This window comes from Antedon mediterranea, chromosome 3 (assembly GCF_964355755.1).
Source record: "Antedon mediterranea chromosome 3, ecAntMedi1.1, whole genome shotgun sequence".
In the NCBI taxonomy this organism is placed as follows: Eukaryota; Metazoa; Echinodermata; class Crinoidea; order Comatulida; family Antedonidae; genus Antedon; species Antedon mediterranea.
The window spans coordinates 23081403-23105685 of record NC_092672.1 but is presented as its reverse complement, the minus strand read 5'-3'; positions in this window follow the sequence as shown (position 1 = coordinate 23105685).

Here is a 24283-nt window from a genome sequence, read left to right as displayed (position 1 = left end):
ATAAGATACAAAATGTGACGATGTTATTATCTTTACATGTAATTAGGAAGCTTACGGAAGAATTATAAATTACTCCATGGGCTTATACTATATATACATTAAGAATAATATAATAGGCAAAGTATGTTTGTGCGTATAGAGTACAAGGAGAAAAAACGTAAACATACATAAAACAGTGATGAAAAACAAGATGAACCAGGAGGTAAATCTATATTGAAATTTGTCAAGGTGATTATTGATTAAGGTTGTGGGAAGTGAATTAAGTAAACTAAAACATTTAGTAACTTGTACAATAAAAAGAATAGTCAATGTGAAAGAGGGTTAAGAAGGCAATCAGCATGTATGAGTAGCCATAATGCATTTAAAATAAAAAGAATAGTCAATGTGAAAGAGGGTTAAGAAGGCAATCAGCATGTATGAGTAGCCATAATGCATTTAAAATAATAAGAATAGTCAATGTGAAAGAGGGTTAAGAAGGTAATCAGCATGTATGAGTAGCCATAATGCATTTAAAATAATAAGAATAGTCAATGTGAAAGAGGGTTAAGAATGCAATCAACATATGAGTAGCCATAATGCATTTAAAATCAAAATCAGTAAGTCATTAAAATAAAGTTGATATGGTTTAATTGACTTTTCAATTATTTTAAGGCTTAAATAATGAAAAATTCAAGAGAATTAAGTTCACAAACTGAGAATACGCATTAAGTTACAGCAAGTGCAGGTGTTGGTTGTAAGAAATCTTGTGCGCGTAACTTTGTGAAACATGCCATTTTTAATCCATAGAAAGTTGACTCTTGATATGACTTAAATTAAAAAAGTGTCAATACAAAATGACATTTGACAATCATTCAAATTCATAAAATCGCACGAAAGTCATGTTGCGCAACTCTGACGTTTAAAAAAAATAGTAGGTGCACAACTTTACGAAGTTATGAAATATTGAATGAAAGAAGAATTATACAGGTAAAAAAAGTTGATGATGATTTTATACAATCACAAGGAGTTATCCGCCAAGGTGTGGATAACTATATTATGCAGCCATTTTACAGAAAAAATATTTATGCTAAAAAATATTATCTTTTGAAATAAAGTGTGGTAGTTGATTAACTTGGATTATGTAAAAGAAAAAAATCCAGATTATTCTGTCCTAGCGACGGATAGCGAATAAGTCGAATAGAAAAATGATTTGACCCCATGTGTATCATCACATACAGGGTAGATGTTTATTTTTGGGGTGTATATTAAAATCTTTTTCAAAAGAAAAAAAAGAGATGAATCTATTAAAATAAAGAAGATTTAATGTTATGACTATTTATTTGATGTTAAATTATGGTTTTATGGAATGAAACTACGAAACAGTATTCGCTGTATAAATACTGTATTCAGGTTGGATAAGGTATTCAGATTAAGGTGTAGTATAATTATTCAGATGGGTATTGTAAATACTATCTATACATGTTGGTAGTGTATTACTACAAAATGTGAACATATATTGTTATAGTAGTATAAACAATCAGAATACAACTGATATGACCATTCTATAACTTCTGGTGAAGTTTTATTAAGTTCTCTAAATAAATCAATGATTAAAAATGTCTAATAATGGCATTTCAACTAAGTATTAAATAGGCTGTGTACATCATAAGCACTGTATTACAGTAGTTGTCATGATAGTGTGTATGATCATACTGCTGTTACGCACACTATAATAACCTTAAGATAATGAAGCCTAGTGTATAGCTACAAATGAATATCAATATATTATCTACAATTGTAACTCAAAGTATTGATATGGTTTGGCATGGTAAGGTCCTGGTCAAATCAATTTACACAATTATTATTTAAAGAACATTTTAAGGCACTGTAATCAATAACTATTTAAAAGAGTACCCATGGGACTACAGAGGTGATTACTGAGTAATACTTGCATGTAATAAGTTTGTTTGTCCCAAAATTTAGTCTGTCCATTTGTCTGTAGTCTATCCAATTTTTTTGGAAATTAAATCAAGCAAATTGACCAATCACAATGTGATGGATTATCCAAACTGTTGCTTGTTATTGGTCAACTCGCTTGCGTAGCGCCTACATTGTGTTGACAACCAAAGCTTAGTTTTTAGTAAACCAAGTTTTATTTCTGGTTGACTATTATTTACTTTTAACAAAAAAGCAAATAATCACCCTCAACTAGCACTGTATGTTTGGTAGGCTTTATAACAGTTTTATGTATCATCATCTACATCAAAGAAAAGAACTTATAGTAGTACTAGATGTACAGGGTTAAAAAGTCAAACTGGGCGAAGCCATTTCACAGCATGGAGCAGCTCCCCCTCCAAACTAGGAAGTCAAAACTATTAATTCCTATAGAGGGCTCAGTCAATTACTCTATCCCCCTATAGTATTAGCAGATCCCCTCTATGATTTTGACTTTCTAATTTGATGAGGGCGCGCTACTCCATGGCTCACAATGGCGCCACCCATTAGCTCTATTCTATCTCACAATGCCTTTCGAAATTGTTACACGCTTCGGACGAACAGGAGATTCTTGTGTTATAAGGTACAATAGTATAGAAATATACCAATTTATTTGTATTTTAGTTATTCTGTTTTTTGTTTTTTTAGGCTTCATCATTCAAATGTATTTATTCTGAATTAATTTGAATGTTAATGTAAGAGGCTGAATGTAATGACAAAGAGAGTATTATTGTTTTACAGTAGAATGAAACTATAAGAATGAAATTGTCAGTCCTAAATGAATATATATGATGGAAAGAAAGACATTTTAAAAATCCCAAATTTTTGGTAAAGGGTGAATGAGTAGAATGTATGACTGACATGACTCAGAAGCCTGATTCTAAGAGGTCTCTGTTGACTATACATTTACAACAAAAATGAAAATACTGACAATGATTAGTACTACTGTATTAGCTGTTGCACGTAGTGTGCTATTAATTTACAATAAAACTTATTATATAACACCTATATAAATTCCTGTCATTTGATTGGACGAATGTGGGTCACATGGCGTGCAATAGTACGCACTATTCAACGATCGTTAAATAGTACTTTTTGAAACATTTTTGTGTACGAAAAAAAAAACGTCTCGCGGATGAAAAAAAATCTAGTACACAAATTATCCTATATGATATGGCTATGTACTGTGAAATACAACAGCGCCACCTGTCGTCTGGTCTCAGTTTCATTTGTAAACACCACCGCGAGATATGCAACAGCAGCAGATATTTGTGTACGATTTGGACATTATGTACTAATTTCATTCAAAATGGCATTTAAATTAGCTTTAGATCGTTTTTAGGATTTTGATTAATTAATGGGGACATCCCTACAAGACGTGGAATTGTTGGAAAAACCATAATTAGCTTAGATAAGTTCCAATTGTCTGTCGAAGTTTTGCCTTTCAGCCAAGCTAGTACTAGGCTACTAGACCTAGCCTAGGCCATGCTAGTATTTAGGCTAGGCCTAGCCTAGGCGTTTTAGCCTTGCTAGGCCTAGGATTGTTTGGTCGTTTGTTGACATAATTAACACAAAAGTAGGTGTGTTTACGAAATCCATATAAATATAACATTTAATATAACATTATTAAAAACCAAATGTTACTGTTTTTAATCAATGTGTGTGAATGAAATGTAGTAAGCTTTGGCTAGGGTAGGGCTACCTTTTATTTGATTCAAATAACTAGAATTTATTTAGATGTTATATAAAACAAATAATGAATGTTTTGTATTCGTGTAATGGTACAAATAATGGCACTTGGTGAATGATGAAAGGTTATATCAACTCGGCTTTGCCTCGTTGATATAACCTTTCATCATTCACCTCGTGCCATTATTTGTACCATTACACTCATAAACATTCATTATTTGTATACTAGTGACTTTATGACAGGATGGTAGACAAAGGGGACGGTAAATGAAAGGATACGGTAATCTACACAAAATATTAATCTGTGCATGCTTATGAGCATACTCTGTTCTGTTCATTATCAGGACTTATATTTGGTCAATTTAACATTCAATCCAATGGACAGAGTAAAGTTCATTGCGTCATTTTGAAACTTTGCAACAATAAAAAATGGATGTACAGTACGCATGGAATACACATTGTAGTTTTTCATTTTTAGTTAAACTTAATTAAAACATCATATTTTGTCATTAATGTATATTAAATATGTGGTGGTTGTGAATTCAATTCAATTTAATTTCAATTTAATAACATTTATTCAATAATGGTAAGACAAGAAAAACAAGCATCCTTGTAGCCTCTTTTTAAGGTTTTTATTAGGTGTTTTAATTCATCCTTTTGAACTTTGCTAACTAAACTTTAAGAGCCATTGTCTGTAAAAATCAAAGATTTGGTGCCAGATGTAAAAAAATGGATTTCTCTCAAATTTTTACCATGAATAGACATTTCAATAAAAAGCATATCTACAACATTCATTTATTTTTTAGCCTCCGTTGCCATGGCAACGGTCAATTATCCAAATTTTGATGTTTTTGCCATTTTCACATTAATTTATGTGTGAAATTATAGGAAAATTTTCAATAAAAAAAACATTATAACAATACAGCTTGAACATTAGATGAAGGCAGCGTTGCCAGCGATAAAATTTAAATTATGCCGTATCCTGTCTCAAATAATGCCAGATTGGGAAAAATAATGCCAGATCCCCAAAATCTGGCCCTAAACAGCGCCACCAACGGTTGTATGTCTAATAAACGTTTGTAAAACCCCAACTGACACAAAATAGGGCCTAAATTGTATCCCTATGTCGTTCAAAAATTGTATTTTTAGTTTTGTGAGTAATAACTAATAATTCTAAAAATATCTGGGGTGCGAAAATGGTAATTGCAAATGAAACAAACACCAACCCACAAACCCTTCTCCCCCGCCCCACCCCCCCCCCCCAAAAAAAAACCTGTTACAGCCATGGAAATTTAGAATTTTTTAGCAGATATGAGAGCTGCTTGATCTTTGCACTTAATTTCAAATATGAAAGGATCTTAGCCCACCATAATTAGAAAATGGCAATTATAATTTAAAATAGGAAATAAAAATATATATTAAGTGTCTCCAGGACCTCAGCCCCACCATGGTTGATAAGAAAATTTTGAAAAATGCTGATGTCCGGAAATGCCACTTAATTTAAAATATGAAATAAAAATATATTTATTAGTGTCTCCAGAATCTTAGCCCACCATAGTTCAAAAATGGCAATTATAATTGAAAATAGGAAATCAAAATATATATTAAGTGTCTCCAGGACCCCAGCTTCACCATGGCTGGTGCTGAGGGAAGAAAATTGGGAAAAATAGAGCTGCTCAATGGGCGGAAATGGCACTTAATTTCAAATATGAAATAAAAATATATTTATTAGAACCTCCAGGATCTTAGCCCATTATAGTTTTGAAAATGGCAATTATAATTTAAAATAGGAAATAAAAATATATATAAGTGTCTCCAGGACCTCAGCCCCACCATGGTTGAGGGTGAGGTAAAAAAAAATGGAAAAATAGAGCTGCTCGATGGGCGGAAATGGCACTTAATTTTAAATAAAAATTACCTCGCCCACATGGTCACTACTGGGGCTGAGAGGTGAAGAACATTTGGAAAAATAGGGTTGCTACGACGATGCAAATGGAACATAATTTGAAATATGGAAAACAAATTCTCCTAGAAGAAAATCTTTTTAAAATTAGAGCTTCTAATTAGTTACTGGAAATTGCCATTTTAAGGGTTGGGGTAGGGGTGCGGCCACTTATAATTATGAACTGAAACAACAAAGCCCCTTTCATAATGTTTTCGTTCAATTGTCTCTATATCTGGGGATCCAATAACCTGCATGGTCTCTGAAATAGAGCAACATAATTGGCCAATAGCTAGCCTCTTCGGATTTGTTGTGCTGCCTATATCGCAGACACGGTAGTTTTCGAGCAGCCTTCCTATCCGAAGAGTCTATTTAAGTCCGAAACAAAAGGATGGAAGAACTATTGTACGGAAAACCCGAACAGATCTGTTTTGTTTTGTTTTATGATATTGTGTAAGGTGATATGTATTAAATTGCAAGATTAAACAAAATATTTTATTTTTGTTCTGTGGTATATTATTTTTTTGGTTGTTCAAAAAACACAAAATTATGCCAGATTATGCTAAAAACGGCTAAATAATGCCGCGGCATTATGCCAGATGCCATGGGCCTCTAAATAATGCCAAAAAGCATAATAATGCCAGAAATGGCAACTATGGATGAAGGAGAAACTTCAATCACTGAATGTCAGTAATTCTTAAATAATTAACAGAAGGTGAAAAGGTGTAAAACTAATCAAAGATTTAACATTACAAGAAATAATTCAGAAACAGAAGGACTTGATTGTTCCATAGTTTTGTACCACAATACTGTAAATGAAATTCTGTATTTACCTAAAATAATACAAGGTTTAGGTAAAAGGAAAATTAACATTTAGTGCATATTTTATTTTTAATTTTTACAAAAATACTACATAGTGTAAATTTTAGTTTATTTAAAATATTAAATAATTCAGTGTTTGAACTATCAAGAACTATTGGTGGTTGGACATTATTGTTGGACACGATACCTGGGTCTTTATACATGCTGATATAGAGAGTAGAAGGCATGGAACCACATTAGCACTATTTAGTCAGTGAAATCGACTAGTAGCCACATGCCACTAGCAAGATGTCCTATTCACGCTGCCGTGCTGTTTAAGGATATTTTACGAAGATGTGGGTACAATAAGTATCTATTTGGACTGCATAGCATTCGCTGGGTTGGTGTTACCTTAGCCGCTAATGCAGGGGTTTAAGGTAGGTTGTTAAAAAAGCATGACCGATGAAAGGTAAGCCACGTGTTAAAGGTTTCCCAGTTGTTGGGCTTATAGTAATGTTGTTATATGCATTCAGCCAAATGTGTACTGTGAATAAAGTGTATGTAGACAAGCAATTTTATGTCTCTTGTCTGTTATTTAACATTCTTGATACGGTGCTCTACTACAGGGGAAGGGAAGTTGGACTATTCTGTCTTAGAGGGTGGAAATGGGAAGATAAATTTAGTTTACTACTAAAAACTATAGCACAAAAATAAAAATGTGAAGTTGCACAAAAACACCAGAAATGTATTAAAACGTTATATTACATATATTTAGTCATCTGATAATTTTTTTTCCCACACCGTTTATTTTTCCTTTATTGTAACACAATAAAATCACAAAAATTATGAAACATTAACTATTAGAATGTATGATCAATAGAAATTTATTGCCAATTAAGACTTTATATTGGTACCATGAGAGAATTCAACTAGTTAAAGCCATAAAAAAGTAAATAAATGAATTACTATGAGGTATTGTAGTTGTAAAATAAACATTTTCTATGCATATTATTAGTTAAAAAATGAAAAAAATATTGCTAAATGTGTATGAAATTGGTCTGAATCAAATCAATAAACTAAGAATAATTCCATTTATTTATTCATAGGAAAATTGTTATGGGATATAGTTTTATTAAATTTAATTTTTAAAGGTGATAAATCTTAATTTACTCTGTGAACATGAATGTAATTCTATTGAAAAGGTAGGACCATCAAACTGAAACAAGGATGAACCAAGGTCAATATTAGTTTTAAAAAAAGGTTGTGCTGAAATAGAATCTACAACAATGAAGACAATTGTAATACATTTATATAATGCAAAGTCATTTACATCCATTGATTAAAATATAAAGTTATGCTACAATAACTTGGCATATATTTTTTTAAAATTGTTAAATAGCTTGTACTGAAAATTGAAATTATAATATAAGTTCTTTTAAAAGTAATCTTTTAACATTAATGTTAGAAAATGTTAAACTTTTTAAAATGATTAAAGTTGAACCTTAAATATAGCTACTGTATGTTTATCCTCAAAAAAGTTTTGTTTGATAAAGTTGGATGATGGAGATAAATATCAATGAATAAAACATGATATAAAGTGCAACTGCAGACTTTGCGAAGCACTGGTGATCACCATTGTCAGTGGTCTAAAATATGTCATAATGTTAAATGTTGGATACACTCTGAACTTGTTACAGTTGTGTAGAACATTTAAGTCTAAGTTCAGCTTTCTTGTGTTTCTTAGTGGTATTTCACCTCTAATGTAGGTTGTTTAGTGTTAAACAATTTCCATTTATTTTTTGTTTACTATAATTTACTATGTGTGTATGTATATCTAAATAAATTTTAAGAAATAAACATTTTTTTAAATAGACTAAAAATATTGCTATGGATCAATCATCACCTAGTTATGCTAATGATGATTTGTTTATTTTTTCATTTTGTATGACATTGTAATGGTGGTTTGATACTGTAATTATTATGTAAGGTGATTTGTTAAAAACTAGGTACGGTAAATAACTTACAAAAATTATATTTGTGCCGCTATTTCAGTTTTATTTATGTTTGTTAATCCTGAGTATAAAGAAAGAATAAATGTGGCAGATATACTATCTGTATCTTATATTGTATATGGAAAAAATAATTACAACCTAATAACAAAGAACTATAATTGTGGTGTGTATTAAAAGATCACTTTAGCTCTCAACCAAATTCTGCATCATCATTCTTGGGATTGGTGGTGGTTACTATAACCAGGAGGTGGTTGGAGTTGGTGGTGATGTTGTTGAAAGGAATAAAGGCAAATGAGTATGATAATAATTATAAAATAAATGAATACAGTCTATATGTCTATCAACTAGCATCTTTGATCATTTGTACCTCTATGTGATATATAGGTAGAATCATAGTGTTTCAAAAGTTATTAAACAGTTTTGTGAAAATGAACTAAAAAAAATTGAAATTTTGTGTAATAGAAGTGTACATAATTCCGACTTAATTATCTACACTTTGGAATAAGGATTATATTTCAATAGTATGTTGCTGTAGTTTTTATTGTTTTATAAAGAGTTCAATGGAAATGTTTAAACATGACAAAATGTATAGTGTCATAGCAATTTTTATGACTAAATATCAGAGAAAAAAATATATTGAAAAACTTCAAATAATGCCAATTCTAGCATCAATACAGTTAAATAAAAACATTAAATAGCATTATAACATGCAGATATTATTATTCAAAAGATCATTATATTTAAAATACAAAATATCAAAAAATATGACTATGAAAGAATGTATAACTTACTATGTCTTGGATATTGATGTCTGACCCTGCATCAACCAGCAGGTTACAGCAGGCTGAGTGACCTGCCTTAGCTGCCCAATGCAAAGCTGATTCTCCACCCTAAAATATAAAATCATACAAGTTACATCTTTTACATATTTATTGGTTAATTAATATTTTATATAATTATACATCCATTAAGTGTCAATTTTCAAATTCAATTTGTAACTTGTATTTGCTGTGTGTGTGATCATATACGCAATGCACACAAATACTATCAAATTAGCTTTTTTAAATTTTATTTCTACTTTTGTATACATTTTTATTATTATTCCAGTTTTTACATAAAAATGTTGTTGCCTGGTATTTAAATTAATTAACTTTTTTTTTATTTAATATTGTTTAAATATTAAACTACTGGATTGGTTAGGTGTACAAACTTTTACTTTCAGGGGCATGTTTAAAACTTCAATATATTTAAATTATCCTTTGTGCGATCATAGAACAAAGAAATAGTTCATTGCTCTATGGTGTGATGGTGGCATTAGCTAGTACAAGTTATTGTGAGTGTAGCATATCCTATTTTATCGATTGCTTTGGTACTTTCATTTCAATTGGAAGCCTTGCACATGGTTATTATTTTGTATGTAATGCAAATCTATTATTTTATATTATCAGAGATAATGGCCTGCACTATTCTAAAGAAAGATTTGTTAGTGTACCAACAAAACATTGTCCGTTTTAAAAGGTTTGACGTACACACATTAGTCTAAACATTGATTGTTTCCAGGGAACATTTTCGCCAGTGTAGCATAGCAAAAAGCTATACAAAACAACCTTATTGCTACACATTTTGAAAATTGTGTAGCAAAAAATACTATACAAAACTATGTTTCTCGACTTAAAAATCAGTTTGATTAGCAATATTGCTAAACAAAATTTTTAAATGAAAATTTTCCCTGAACAATATTAATGTTGAGTTTAATCTGATAAAAAAACAAGGTCATATACATGGCTGCAGTCGTGTGCGCAAATTTGAGTTAGTGTTCACCGACCGACCAACATAGTGAGCTGTAGAATCACGTTGCACACGACTAAAATAGATAAATTTTAGACATCTTTTTGAACCACATAACAGATATATGTATAAACATGTTTTCATTTTTTTAATTTGTTAGATCAAATGGACAGTTTGTAGAAATACCATGACCATTTTCATACCTCACTGGATAGCTCAAGCCTGTCTTTAAAGTGGGTGAAGGTTTTGGTCAAAATTAAAAACTCATAAACAAACAATAACTTCTGAAATAACAATTAACGAATGGCGAGATCATTTCCAATCACTGTTTGAACCCCCGAGCCAGTTAACAAAGTTACAGACGAAATAGTACATAACATTGTTAACAAAAACGATAACCTCAATTCAGAAATTGACTTGGGTGAAATCAAACAAGCATTGAAAATGCAGAAATCAGGAAAATCTCCTGGTATGGATGGTATGTTTTTAGAATATATCTTAAATGCACCCAATTTATTATTTGATAATTTAAAACTCAAAATTCAATTTTTCAGTTGGGCCAATTCCCAACACAATGGGCGACGAGCATGATAATTCCTATTTACAAAAAGGGCAAAAAGAATAAGCCAGAAAATTACAGAGGCATTGCTCTTATTCCGATACTTGGCAAAATTTTGTTACACATCCTTAAATCAAGATTAGACCACTTCACTGAAAATAACAACATTATTTATCAAGAGCAAGCAGGTTTTCGTAAGGGTTTTCGCACATTCGACAATATTTTTATTTTAAATAGTATCATTGCAGAATATTTAAGTAAAAAACGAGGTAGGGTATTCTGCTGTTTCATTGATCTCAAGCGTGCCTTCGATAGTATAAATCATAGTTTTCTTTTACTTAAATTAAAACTAATAGGTGTAAATGGTATATATATGTACAATATAATTCAGTCTATGTATAACAATTTGTCTGCACATGTAAAAATTGGTAACAAAGTGACATTTCCATTTGACTGTTCTATTGGAATACAACAAGGTTCACCTTTATCCTCTTTACTTTTCAACATATTTATGAATGATTTAAGTTATGATCTAAATCAGAGTAGAGATAGCGACAAAATACAAGTTGAAGACAGCTTTATCAATCATTTATTATACGCTGATGACTTAGTATTATTTGGAGATACGGTAAGGGGCTTACAAATTGTAATAAATAAACTCGAACATTTTTGTGACACATGGGGTCTCAGTGTAAACATAAATAAATCAAAAATAATGGTATTTAAAAAGGGTGGGAAACTAAAATATTTTGAAAAATGGTATTACAGGAATATTCAAATGGAGGTTGTTACGACTTATAATTATTTAGGAGTGGTATTTAGTTCAAATGGCCAGTGGAACAAAGCACTTGAGTATAATTGTCAAAAAGCAAACAACGCGTTATTTTCCGTTAAATCTTTTATTAGTCGAAATATGAAATATTTACCAGAAAATACATGGAATTATATTTTTGACACAAAAATATTACCAATTTTAATTTACGGCAGTGAAATATGGGGGTTTTCTAACCAAATAATTATTAATAATTTCCACACGCGTTTTGCGAGGTTTATTTTGAACATTGGAAAAAGTGCCCCTAGCGCAGCCGTAACTACAGAATTAGGCAGAGTTTCCTTGCATGTCGATTGTTTAATTTCAATTATTCGTTTTTGGTTGCATATTATTGACATGGATAAAAATAGATTTTTAATGTTAATGTTACAGTTTTCAGTTAAGAAAAATTAACAGAAATGAATATTGCTGGGCTAGTCAGGTAAAACATTTACTTTGTTCAACCGGCTTTGGTTATGTTTGGTACAATCAAATGATTGAAGACAAGAAATTATTTATTAAAGAATTTAAATTACGACTGATTGATTTAGAAAAACAAAAATATTCTGAACAATTTTCTTTACATTCAAAACTAAAATATTTTAAGTATTTTAAAACGAAAATTGAAATAAGTTATCATTTGTTACACTTAAAAGATTGGAAACGTAAAAATATATTCACAAAATTTCGTTTAGGAGTGTTAGATTTGGAAATAGAAAAGGGAAGATGGAACAAAATCCCACTTCAAAACCGTTTATGTAAATTATGCAATATGAATTCTATTGAAGACGAATTTCATTTTATGTTAGTCTGTCCATATTATTCCGAACTCAGAAACTTATATATTCCTAATTTTTATCACACGTTCCCTTGTTTAAATAAGTTTTATTTTTTAATGTGCAACACTAGAGTAGTCCAAGATTTAGCAAATTTTGTTTATTTAGCTTACGAAAATAGAAAATATTATTTTGTAACCCAACCAGAAAATATTATCGTATGATTTGTATGTAAGATATAAGGGCCAGAGGCCTAAATATTGTGGAAATAAAACCCCGTTAGGAGGGGTGAAGGTTTGGCTGATGCCAAACAAATCATATCAATGTAAAAAATATTAAAATTTATACATTTTAATAGATTTTATTACATCTTTATTATTTTTGTTTTATATTTATTGAATTGACTTATTAAAATGATTAAAATTTACACCAAAAAAAATGTTATATTCTTTTTATTTCAAGGATATAACAAAAACAATCACTGGAAATAAGACTTTATACAGTAATTATAAAAGAAATAATAAACATTATTTATTCATATGTATACATACTGACATTTCAAACAAATTTAATGCAACTAACAATTATCTAATAAAAAATTATATAAATCCTATATAACTAATTTAAAACAAAAATAAATAATCTGATATTAATATATTATTTTGATGAACATTGAAGACAAAAAGTTCAATATATTGTGTATAGGATGTGAATAATATTCACTGAGGCTAAAACTTTCATAGTAGACCATGCTCACCAGGAGTATACCAATAAACAAATAAAGTGCTGTATGTTCCATAATTATATGCTTATCCCATCAACATTTTTTATACTTCAGTAAATAAAATAAATAAAAAAGTTAATTTTCAAAAGTAAACAATAATTTTCGCACCAGTCCTTTAGGCAGTTACATTCAAGAGAACGGAAGCATTAGCCATGCAGAAGCTTATAATAGATTACTGAGGCTGAAAAAATGGGTATTTAGAAACACAAACTGGGCATGAGCACACCCCAAAGCACGTCTGGTAAGAAAGTCTAAATGGGAATTTGTAAACTCAAACTGGGCATGCCCACAGAGGGTCTTTGAGATATGTACAGTATGCAGACATTAGTTTGTAAGACCTATGTTCAATAAACAATAACTGTGTTTTGGCTGTCAACATAGAGGCCAAGTATAATTACCATCATATATATCATTGAATAATGGTCAAAACAATCCTTTCTCTATGGTAAATATTTTTGCCGAATGGGGTGTATATAGATGACAATTGTTTGATTAGTGTGTACGTTTGTCGGCTGCTGCTGTACAACGAAGGCTCATGGAAAATTATACATTTTTTGTTCACTGAAATGTTTGTGGGTATGAGTGGGTCACTCCAACCTTAGGGAGTAATGCCACTAAGAATATGCATAGTACTATAGTCTATAGTAATTTAAACTATATTTATGTTACACAAAATGTTTACTACTGATTTTTAAACAAAAATAATTGATAATAAATCTTTATTTCTTAAATTATTAAATAGAATATCAATTTAGAAAATATCATTTAATGAAGAAAGAACAATAATTAAAACTGTTATCTCAGAAAGTCTTTTTTTACAGTAACAATTATTTCTTGTTTATTTTTATTCATTGTTGTCTGAATTATTGGAATTCAGAAAGTTATTTGCAGACAGAAAACACCATAGAATCTCACCTTTTAAATAAGTTTCGGAATTTGTTTAAATAGTGAGATTGCTCTGTAGAAATAGATTCAACTGGCAGGACCAGTATGGTGTAGTGAAACAGAAAGATGTGGGCCAGTATGTGTACCAATTAGAATTAAAAGAACATGTATGTCATGTCTGGCCAATTTATCTATATTTTATTTTATTGTGGTTATCAACCACATGTGTATTCATACTTTATAAGGTATTTAGATTCGCAAAGAAAGCATAATGTAAGGTTTATTAATTTATTACTATACATTATACAAATGGAATATATTTTTGTTGAGTAGATAATATTTAAACATTACATTCAATCCACTGTTGGTGTGAACGATGAAATCAAGTATGACACCCCTAAAGTGTAAAAATTAAATAAACTTAAATACAGAAAAACAGTTTAAAATAACATTTCACATTTCATTGAGTTCAGACAGGTATTTGAGGCAAGTTTTTCTTAAGTGAATATATAAATGAAGAAAGGGAAAAAACTAGACTATCTTTAACATTTGGAGGCAAATTATGAACAGACGTGGAAATGAATTAAAAATATTATAATGAGCAGAATTCGTTTTTGAAATACTATGGACAAATACTACAGAATTAAGGTGGCGCAAATTTTGAGTAATGTAATTAATGTTTCGTGGCCAATACATTTATAGCGGCCGAAAATGTTGGCCGAAAATTTTGGCCAAATTAGGGCGAGTAGACCTTGATATACATAGTGTAAGCCTCTATGATAGGGTCTACTTTACCAGAACAGAAGATCAATGTAAATATTGCAGTATAGTATAAAGTCATTTTGATAACAGCATAAAGAATTGTAGTACAAAACAGTCCCATATAATAAATGATAATATGTGACTAGGAAAACAGTTAAGTGGAGAAACAATTAATGTAAAGTACATTTACATTTGTTTTGAAGATAATGTGTCATCATTGTGTAACTTTCATTTTCAAGTGCATGTGTATGTAAAATGAAATGTGTGAGCTCTCACTGTAAGTATGAGTTTAGGGCTTTTGTACATTCCTACTAATAAATGATATTCAAATTGTTGCAACTTCATTTTATTTATTGTTTTTTAAATATTTCTGATCTACTGATTTCTCAAGAAAATACAACAATCCTTAAACAAATTTCTGCCAAGAGCACCAACTTGGCATCATAGTTTTTGTTCACTATAATGCTTTTTTTAATTGTCGTACACAAAGGTCATGTGTTTATTTATTGCAATTCAAAAGATTTCTATGCATAATAACATGCCTACCAAAAATCTAACAATTTTATCAATACTACACACTACAACAAAAATTGTAATTAGAATAATCAATTTAACATGTTAAATCAATTGCATGTTTTATCCATGTATAATAATGTGTATATAAAAAAAAGCATTATATAATATAAACATTAAAAAGGTGTTAGCATTATAGGAATGCTTCATTGATAATCAACTTAAATAGTATCCAGAAGTTTTTGCACACTGGCTGAATATTTAATTCAGATAGTATAGTAATATCAGGTATAGTATAGAGTCTGGGCCTGTCATCACAATCACCATGGATACGTGACTTTAGTAACACATATTATTTTCCTTTTAGTATGTAACAGGGTAACAGGTATGCTTAGGCCCTGTTCAGACCCATGGCGTTAGACCGTTTTAGCGTACGACGCTAAAAGAATGTGTGTCTGAACAGTTGGGGATTAGCGTACAACGCGTCGTACAACGGTTGTAGCGTTGTAGTGGAAAACGGTTGATAGTACCGTTTTAGCGTACGACGCTACTGTAAGTCAACGTTGTATCCAATCAGAACGTTTCCTGTTATGACGCGAAACAAGGTTTGACCTAGGCTGACATCTTTTGTATCGTCAATGTGTGAGATGGATTTCAATAACAAAAAGGCCAGAATAAATAAGGCCTAACTACACTACAAATACAACTGTTACAAAGGCTACAAACTACTATCAACTGATTACCATTATATTTTCTAACAAATGACATAAATACATGCACCTTGTATTTAAACATAGGGACTACGATCCCATCCGCTTTTAGGCCTAGCTAGGCCTAGAGCCATTCACGTATTTCATTCAAGCTAAAAACTAGCCTGGGACATCAAGTCACTCATTCATACAAGGCAGACTAGACTGGACAAGTTTAATGCTGAAAACCCCCTAACTCCTAAAAAAATCAGTAAACAAACAAGGGGAGCTGTCCCTTTTATTAGCAAGTTAAGGGTTATTTTCAACCGACTGGACCAAAGAATATATATCTTTGACTGGACTGGATAGACTAATCACAATCATTTTTTTCTTCATCATTACGAGGCCTGCTTTATTTTCGTAACACAAGAGCCTGGGGAAAATGTTTTTTACTACAAACAAAATAAAAACAATAGAAACAGAAATTTGGCTTTACTATATTTTTCTTAAATAAATGCTGAGGTATGTTTTATTTACGGCAAATTTTGTCATAATTGTAGGGCTGAGATCTAGGCCTATATACAGTGGAAATAATGATGAAAACACGTGGGTAAGAGCACATGAATATGCAACTAGAAACAACCTGGATGACGTACTTCCGTTGTAACGATAATCGTACGCTATGGGTCTGAACACCTCGTTTTTTTCTCTGCGGTTTGTAACGTGACCTTGATAGTAACGTTGTACGCTAAAACGGTATAACGCCATGGGTCTGAACAGGGCCTTATACCCAAATACTTGAATGATTTATCTGCTGAATCTGACTTGAATCTGAGAAACCTTGTGGGACCCATTAAAGTAAAAGCTGGAATGATAAGTGACCATGCTATAAATAGATGAGTCACCTCATCCAAGTGGCGGGAAAATGGTCATGAATATTTAGTGTATAATGTTTCAGTATGGGTCAGTTCATAAATGGACAAGGGATTTTGTTAATTGATTTGCATTTTTAATAGTTTCTTTTTTTGTATAACCGAACTTTAAATTGATAATTACATGTGTATGACTCGAGTTACAATACAATCGTTCTGTAAACTACGAAATAACGTTATGGTAAATGTATGTACCATCGGTTAAAAATTGTCATAGTACCCAACTGGGAATGGATGACACTTACTAGTGCCTAGCCCAAAGTGAAGGTTTTCATCTCCTTCCGACTGGTTACTAGGTAAGCATCTATATTTTTATCTCTCTTAATTTTAGAATTGTTTTACTATAGTTAATATAGTTGATTGATTGTTATACTAGACACAACGCAATAGTATCCTATACTGTCGTTAATGATACGATCACTGATGTTATCTTAAATAGTAACACTGTTTTTGTTATATCTCCTTCCGACTGGTTTACTAGCTTCAATAAAAGAATTTAACTTTTCCAAACCAAGAACTGTCTCTGTGGATGATTTTATTGTGTTTGTGCCAGTGCTGCAGCTCCGGAAAATACTACGCGATAAAGCTACGACGCTAGTAGTACGAACCTGTTACATATCTATATTATTTTAACTTTGAAAAAATCAAATTGAGCTCAGGAGGCCATGCTTCATTTATACTACAAAATAAACTCAAGAGGAACGATGTAATCGGGGGTTGGGGGGGGGGGGGAGAGGTCATAAAATAAAAATCCATTAAAAACTTTGCTCTGCAAAACATTTTTCACCATCTCAAGAGTTTATACTACCCTATTTCCTATCCAGAGGATTTTAGCTCTGTCTTAACCCCAGCTTTACACTATAAAGACTGACAGATCTCAAACTTTTGGGATTCATTCAAAAATAAAAGAACCTTGATAATATAAGTTATAATAAAATAATAATAATAAAATCATTTTTGTAATGGAGCTTGTTCACAAACATAATGTGTGCATAACACATATGCAAAAGAAAATCTAAAAATGACCACAAAAGATTACTACAGGAAAAATTGATTAATAGCTTAATACAATTTAAAGGATTAAAAAAATAACACATACAATGAGTTTTTCAATACTCTATAAAGAGTTGTAAAATAATTTTGCAATATCGATATGAATAAACTATTTTATTTGTTTTCTTTCTTAATAGTTCCATAATTTATAAATTCATTTCATTTCAAGTAAGATTTATTATTCTTTAAAATAGAATGTTAACATTTGACCAAAATAAAGAATTAAAATAATAAAAAATATACTTTTGCTTCAAAAAATAAACATATACAATTTTTTTTAAAAGCTAAAAAGAAGAAGCTAAACTAGAAGTTACTTGTGGCGGGCAAGCCATGTACAATATAACAAAAAGGCAGAACAAAACACGTACAAAAAAAACCAAACAGGACAGGAAGCATAAAGACACTAAACGATATAAATGGTAATTATTGGAATTTAGTAGCCATATGCGGCAGAGGAGATGAAAAACGGCTGACAATAATCATTTAAAATATACTAGTAATTTGATGAAATGTGGTTTTTTACTTAAAATACAGAAAACAATTCCTTGAGATCGGGGTACATGTGATATCATTAGGAAGTGCATTCAATAATTTAGAGGCACTTATTAGACATTACTACAGTGACATCCTTTAAGAAGTATGAATGAAAAAATGTCTAAGTAACAGAAAAAAAAATATAAATGTATGTATGATTGATTCCAATGTCCAAATAGAAAAAGACAAAAAGTATTTTATTTAATTACCTTTTCACATATTGTCTAGTAGGCCTATTATAAGCCTAGATGCCTAGGCTAACTCTATTGGTGATGTAACCATCATTTGGTTTTTAGAAAATCATAACATTTAAATAGTACACCTACCGTACTCACTATTAAACAATAGTTTCACACTTTCATTTACTGTATATATGCCAGTTAATCAAAATGGTCATTTTAAATTCAAAACATGCCACTAGCTTAGCTTACTCTAGTAATGTAAATTAATTGTATTATTAGTCCTACTAGATATAAACCAAAATTTAAACCAGTAGCCCAATGGTATTCGTATACAACATGTGAGTTCACATGTTTACTAAGGCATTTTTAGCATACACAACATTATTATATTATGATTTTTTTTTATTTGATTTTTGATTTGTTTATTCAATATTCAATAAATACACAAAAATACATAAAATAATAATTATGTAAACACTTGTGAGTTGATTTGTTCAATATTCAATAAATATTCAATAAATGTTCTCCTCACATATATTAAAAATACATAAATAATAATTATATAAACACTTGTGATAGCCAATAAAAAACATAGTATGTGTGGATGGAAACCTATATAAGTTTAAAAACTTTACGCCTAGGCTCCCAGAAAAAAATAATAAAAAAGTTGGGAAGAAGATGATACAAAATATGATATATATCCAAATAAAAAAGGAGAAGGAGAAGAGAATTGAAAACACCAGACAGTTCTGAGTTGAAGATTCAGACAAGCTCATTGAAAAAAAAAGAAATTTTTAAAGAATGCAATACCAAAGATGGAGTAAAAAAAAATAATTTTTGGGTGCCTACCCATCGAGTAATATAATTATAAAATTATAAACAAACCCTCCTACTGTATTTTGAATGCTACAAATTGAAATAATTATTTATTTGTGATAATACTCAAGGAATTTTAAATATTTTAAATTGTATTGAACAATTTGAATTAATTAAATAAATTTTTCTATTTCTGATTATTATGCTTTATTATTTAAATTCCTTTTACATATCACTATTACATACTGTAATTTTTTTGGGGGGAATAAAGTTACCTATATATATTACATACTGTCATGTGAATAACCTTTAATGTAGAGAACTCAAATTCTTATTTACAGTAAAATTAAAGTGCTATGGACATCTCTGAGTGAAGACATACTTGCTCTGCATAATATTTAATTCCCAACAGTTGATCATTCTAAAGTCATTACATTTTACTAAGAATATAAGCCTGAGTATTCATAACACATTATTAGTGCTTTATCTCGAACTAGGAATACAAGAAAAACACAAATTCATAGTATAGGTAAAAAAACTGAGCCTACTGAACATGCTATGAATAAACAAGCACGAATGTGCGATACTCGGGGTAGGCCTACAGCAAAAGAAGCTGTAATGACGTCAGAAGACGGGATGTAACGTCACATACACATCAATAACCTTGCTACCAAATACGGTTATTTTTTGCTATTTCCGGGAGCAGAAGTACTACAATGAATAAGGGAGGAGTAGTACTTTATAAATCGCACTTTTTTCGATTGGTACCATGTTTATGACGTCATAATTGACGATTGAAGTATGAACATTTTCTCTATAGCTTTATTCACCTATTCCCCTAGTATATGCATGCAATGTTTCAGAGCTGGCAGACAATGCGTAAAGAACTAGTAGGACTTGAAAGTTGGCTCTGTAGTGTCCAGATGGAGAAGAAGAGAGAGTCCTAGACTCGGGTACTCCATCCAAGTAAAAAATGTTGAATGAATGCATTGAGTGGTGAAATGGGTAGCTTAGCAGCTGATAAATACTAGGATTGACAAGGAAAGAGCATCACTAAAGCAAGGCTAACAAGCATTGCTAAACAGAAATGTTATGGAACTTCAAAGTTAAACTTAAGGATAAATTTAAAGCTACAACGGATAATTTGACATGAATGTGTGAAACATCAAATCTAAACAGGATCAGGATACAATAGCTACATGGAAGCTGAATTGCTACGAGTTGAAAGGCATTCTAGAAGCTACAGCCTAAGATTTGGTGACATCAAGGAAAAGATCCAATGAAACTTGTAAAGGACATATTTAAAACTGATCTTGGCTTAAATAATATTTTGATTGAAAAATGCACACTGAACTGGAAAAATCAAGGTAAAGATCTACAGTATGCCTAAGACACATTATCATTTATAGGCGCAGCCGCAGAGATCTATTGTAATTCGAAAAGCTAAGGCTATGAAGGCAACAAACTTTTATGCCGGCTGCCGACATCCAGAAAAAGCATTTAATGAAGGAAAATGATTAAAAATGGTAATCTTTAAACATATATACTATATGTTGGTCATGACTTACAGTAAGTAGGTACAATGTACAATTGATAGTTTATGATTCAGAAATTCTAAACAAATCACCACCTTTGTCTTACGCATAATTTATTTAATAAAACTGTTATGAACATTTCAGAACACAATTATTGATTTTTTTCATTACAAAATATAACCAGATTTATTATTGACAAAAGAACTATATGAGGTTCGCTTTTTATAAGTCATTAAACAAAAAAGAATTCTATAATTGGCTTTATTTACAAGTCAACTGAAATCTAAATAACATAAAACATTTTGCGGTTATTATAAATTAATTGTTTTAATCAAATTTAATAAGCATAATCTATTTAATAATTGTTTTATATCATCTTATCAACTATTGTACTTTTTTCCCTACGATTTGTAAACCAACGAGAATTACAAAAACTAATGCAGAACTTATTGATTATTTTTAAACAAACAATAGGCCTACTAATTTTGATATTTTATCGGGTATTACAATTCAGACATCTCTGATCATTTACCTATTTAAAAAATAATTGATTATGGTTGACGTTCCTGACCATTCAGACTGAATTAAGCCCTTTTCACATAGAATTGCGGCAATATCCCAGTAAGCAAGCCGGTATTATTGCCATTACCATTTTCTGTGTGAAAGGCCACAGTGAAAAGGCGCAATATTTAAAGATTACTGTCTTCATAAAATAGAGGTCGCACTTTTTTAGAAAAAAAAATGGAGGGCACTGCCGACGAAACATGCCATGCGCGCACATGTTTACTGATGTTGTTTGGTGTGTCCGTCGTTTAGTTTTATTGGTTTCTATTATGATGCATAAAACCTATATTTTTGCCCAACACCACTCCGTGCTAAAACTGCCCGATCGTGATGGCCATTATACAGAAACAAAATCTATTAGGCCTACAAATAGACGCAAATTTAATTATCAGAAGCTGTTATGAGCTAGCACCAGGCGCGCACACCACAAGATATTCCCGCTAGAACTATGCTAACTAGGGCCTAGGCTTACGTACGTTACAGCAAGTTAAATAATCTTTGGACCAACATCTGTTATATTTTTATTATTATTGCCCGTATTCTTCCATTGTATTATTTAACCTAAAAAATACATATTGATATAATCTAATAATTTGGCCTAAAATAATTGCCACAGTCTTTCTCAATCAAGTAAAATGTCCCGAATTTATCAATGCTTCGCTGCGTAAGCAGGCCTTATATCGTGGACTCTTCACACAAATCAGGCTTACAGTACGACCGTGACGGTTAAATATTACTGCAATTTTACTAGGCCCAGAGGTGGTCTAACGGTAGCCTGCATTAAGGGGTTTTTACCCTTTTCGCACATATAGAGATATAGGGGCATTTTGCTTTGATCTTTCTCAAACTGATTCGTCTAAACTATACAGTTAATTCAAATGTTGGATACATTTTTTTATATACTTTTTGGAGTTCAAGAAAAAAAACCCAAACACTAAAACAACTATGGATGACACCACTCTACCTACACCATCTAAACAAAGTTAGTAAATATAAGCATAAACTTTAACAAATTCATAAATTTTCAAATATCTCAAGATATAAAAAGTATAGCAACAATATTACTGCACTCTGTAAAATTTCAAAGAAAAAAATGCTACAAAACTAAATTCAATCAGATTAAATGTAACATAACAAATGAGAAGTAATACATTCTGTAATTAATCCCGGTAAAGAAAGTAAAAATACACCTCATGTTTAACAAATTAATGATGAATATTTTTATGATACAAACATAATTAGCCAGAATGTAATTAAATTATTTTTCAAAAATGTGTAAAACTCTGTAATTCTAACATAAAAATACCAAAGACCTAATCTCTTAATTACCACCTCCCATAAAGCCTCTCATTTATATCTGAAACAGAAGTGCTTAATATAATTAGTAATTTGAATTCTAGTAAAGGTTTAGAGCATGATTCTTAAAAAGGTTGCTCCTTAATTATAAGCCATCTCACATACGCCATTAATTATTCATTCATGATGGGTTATTTACCTAATCATATTACAATTTTAAGTTAATCTTGTATTTCAAAACGGATATACAGTACTTTATATTTTAATATTTACCAATCTTAATTTTAACCATTTAAAAAAAAATATTGAAATATGTATGCATACCATACCACTTGTCATGCTTTTCTTGAACTCTCTAATTCTGTTAATACTGCATTTAAAAACAATTAATTTTATTAAGTACTTTTCTAGATTTATCAAAAAACTTTTGATGTTGTTATCCATGATATTTTCAAGTTGTTTCGCTATATACAACTTTATATCAATATTGATGTATTGTTAAACTTTTTAAATTTAGAGTTAAGTAAGCTAGTGAATGGTTCAATACAAACCAATTATTAATTAATACGGCTAAAACAAATTGTATTTATATAAACTTACACACAACAATTGTTATATTTTTGTAATGGAAAATTAATAAGTGAAGCATTCCTTGGTCTTTTAATTGGATTATTGGCTGCCAACAATTTTTATCAAATAAAATATCTAAATTTATTAGTATTCTAAAGAAATTAAAATAAAATGTTTTACTTATACAGTACTGTAACATTGTTTGGGCTGGTGATTACGCCCCCTCTAATTCAAGAGTGAAGGTTTAGAAATTATTTTTTAAACCCAAAAATGATGCTTAACTACAAATTTAAGTATTTAACAAAAATATATTTACATGTTAATTGATAAACCAAGTGAGTTGTACACAACTTTCAATCACTTTTTTGTTGTTTAAATGAGGTTTGCTATGTTTTTTGGAGGATTGCAGAGTTTAGCAATTATTTTAAACAAAAAATTATGTTTTACCTCAAATATAAGTGGAATAGTCTTCATTTAACCATTGTTTCTAATTAGAAAAACTTTTATATAATAATTTTTCTGATGAAAATAATATGCTATTTTCTATATTTCTGTTGATTTTATTTATTTATTTTAAGTTCTGGTTCCTGTAATGGTCATAATACCTTTAATCATGTATTTTATTTTATATGTTTTCATGTTACTTTTTAAACAAATTGTGTAACTTACATATATTTTCTGTTTTATATTCATTTGACTATTACGAAAACAAGGCCAACAGCCATAAGTCGCGTGCTAAAACGCATAGTGATATCAGACCGACGGACCGACAGACAGACCGACAGACCGACCAACCGACATAGTGAACTATAGAGT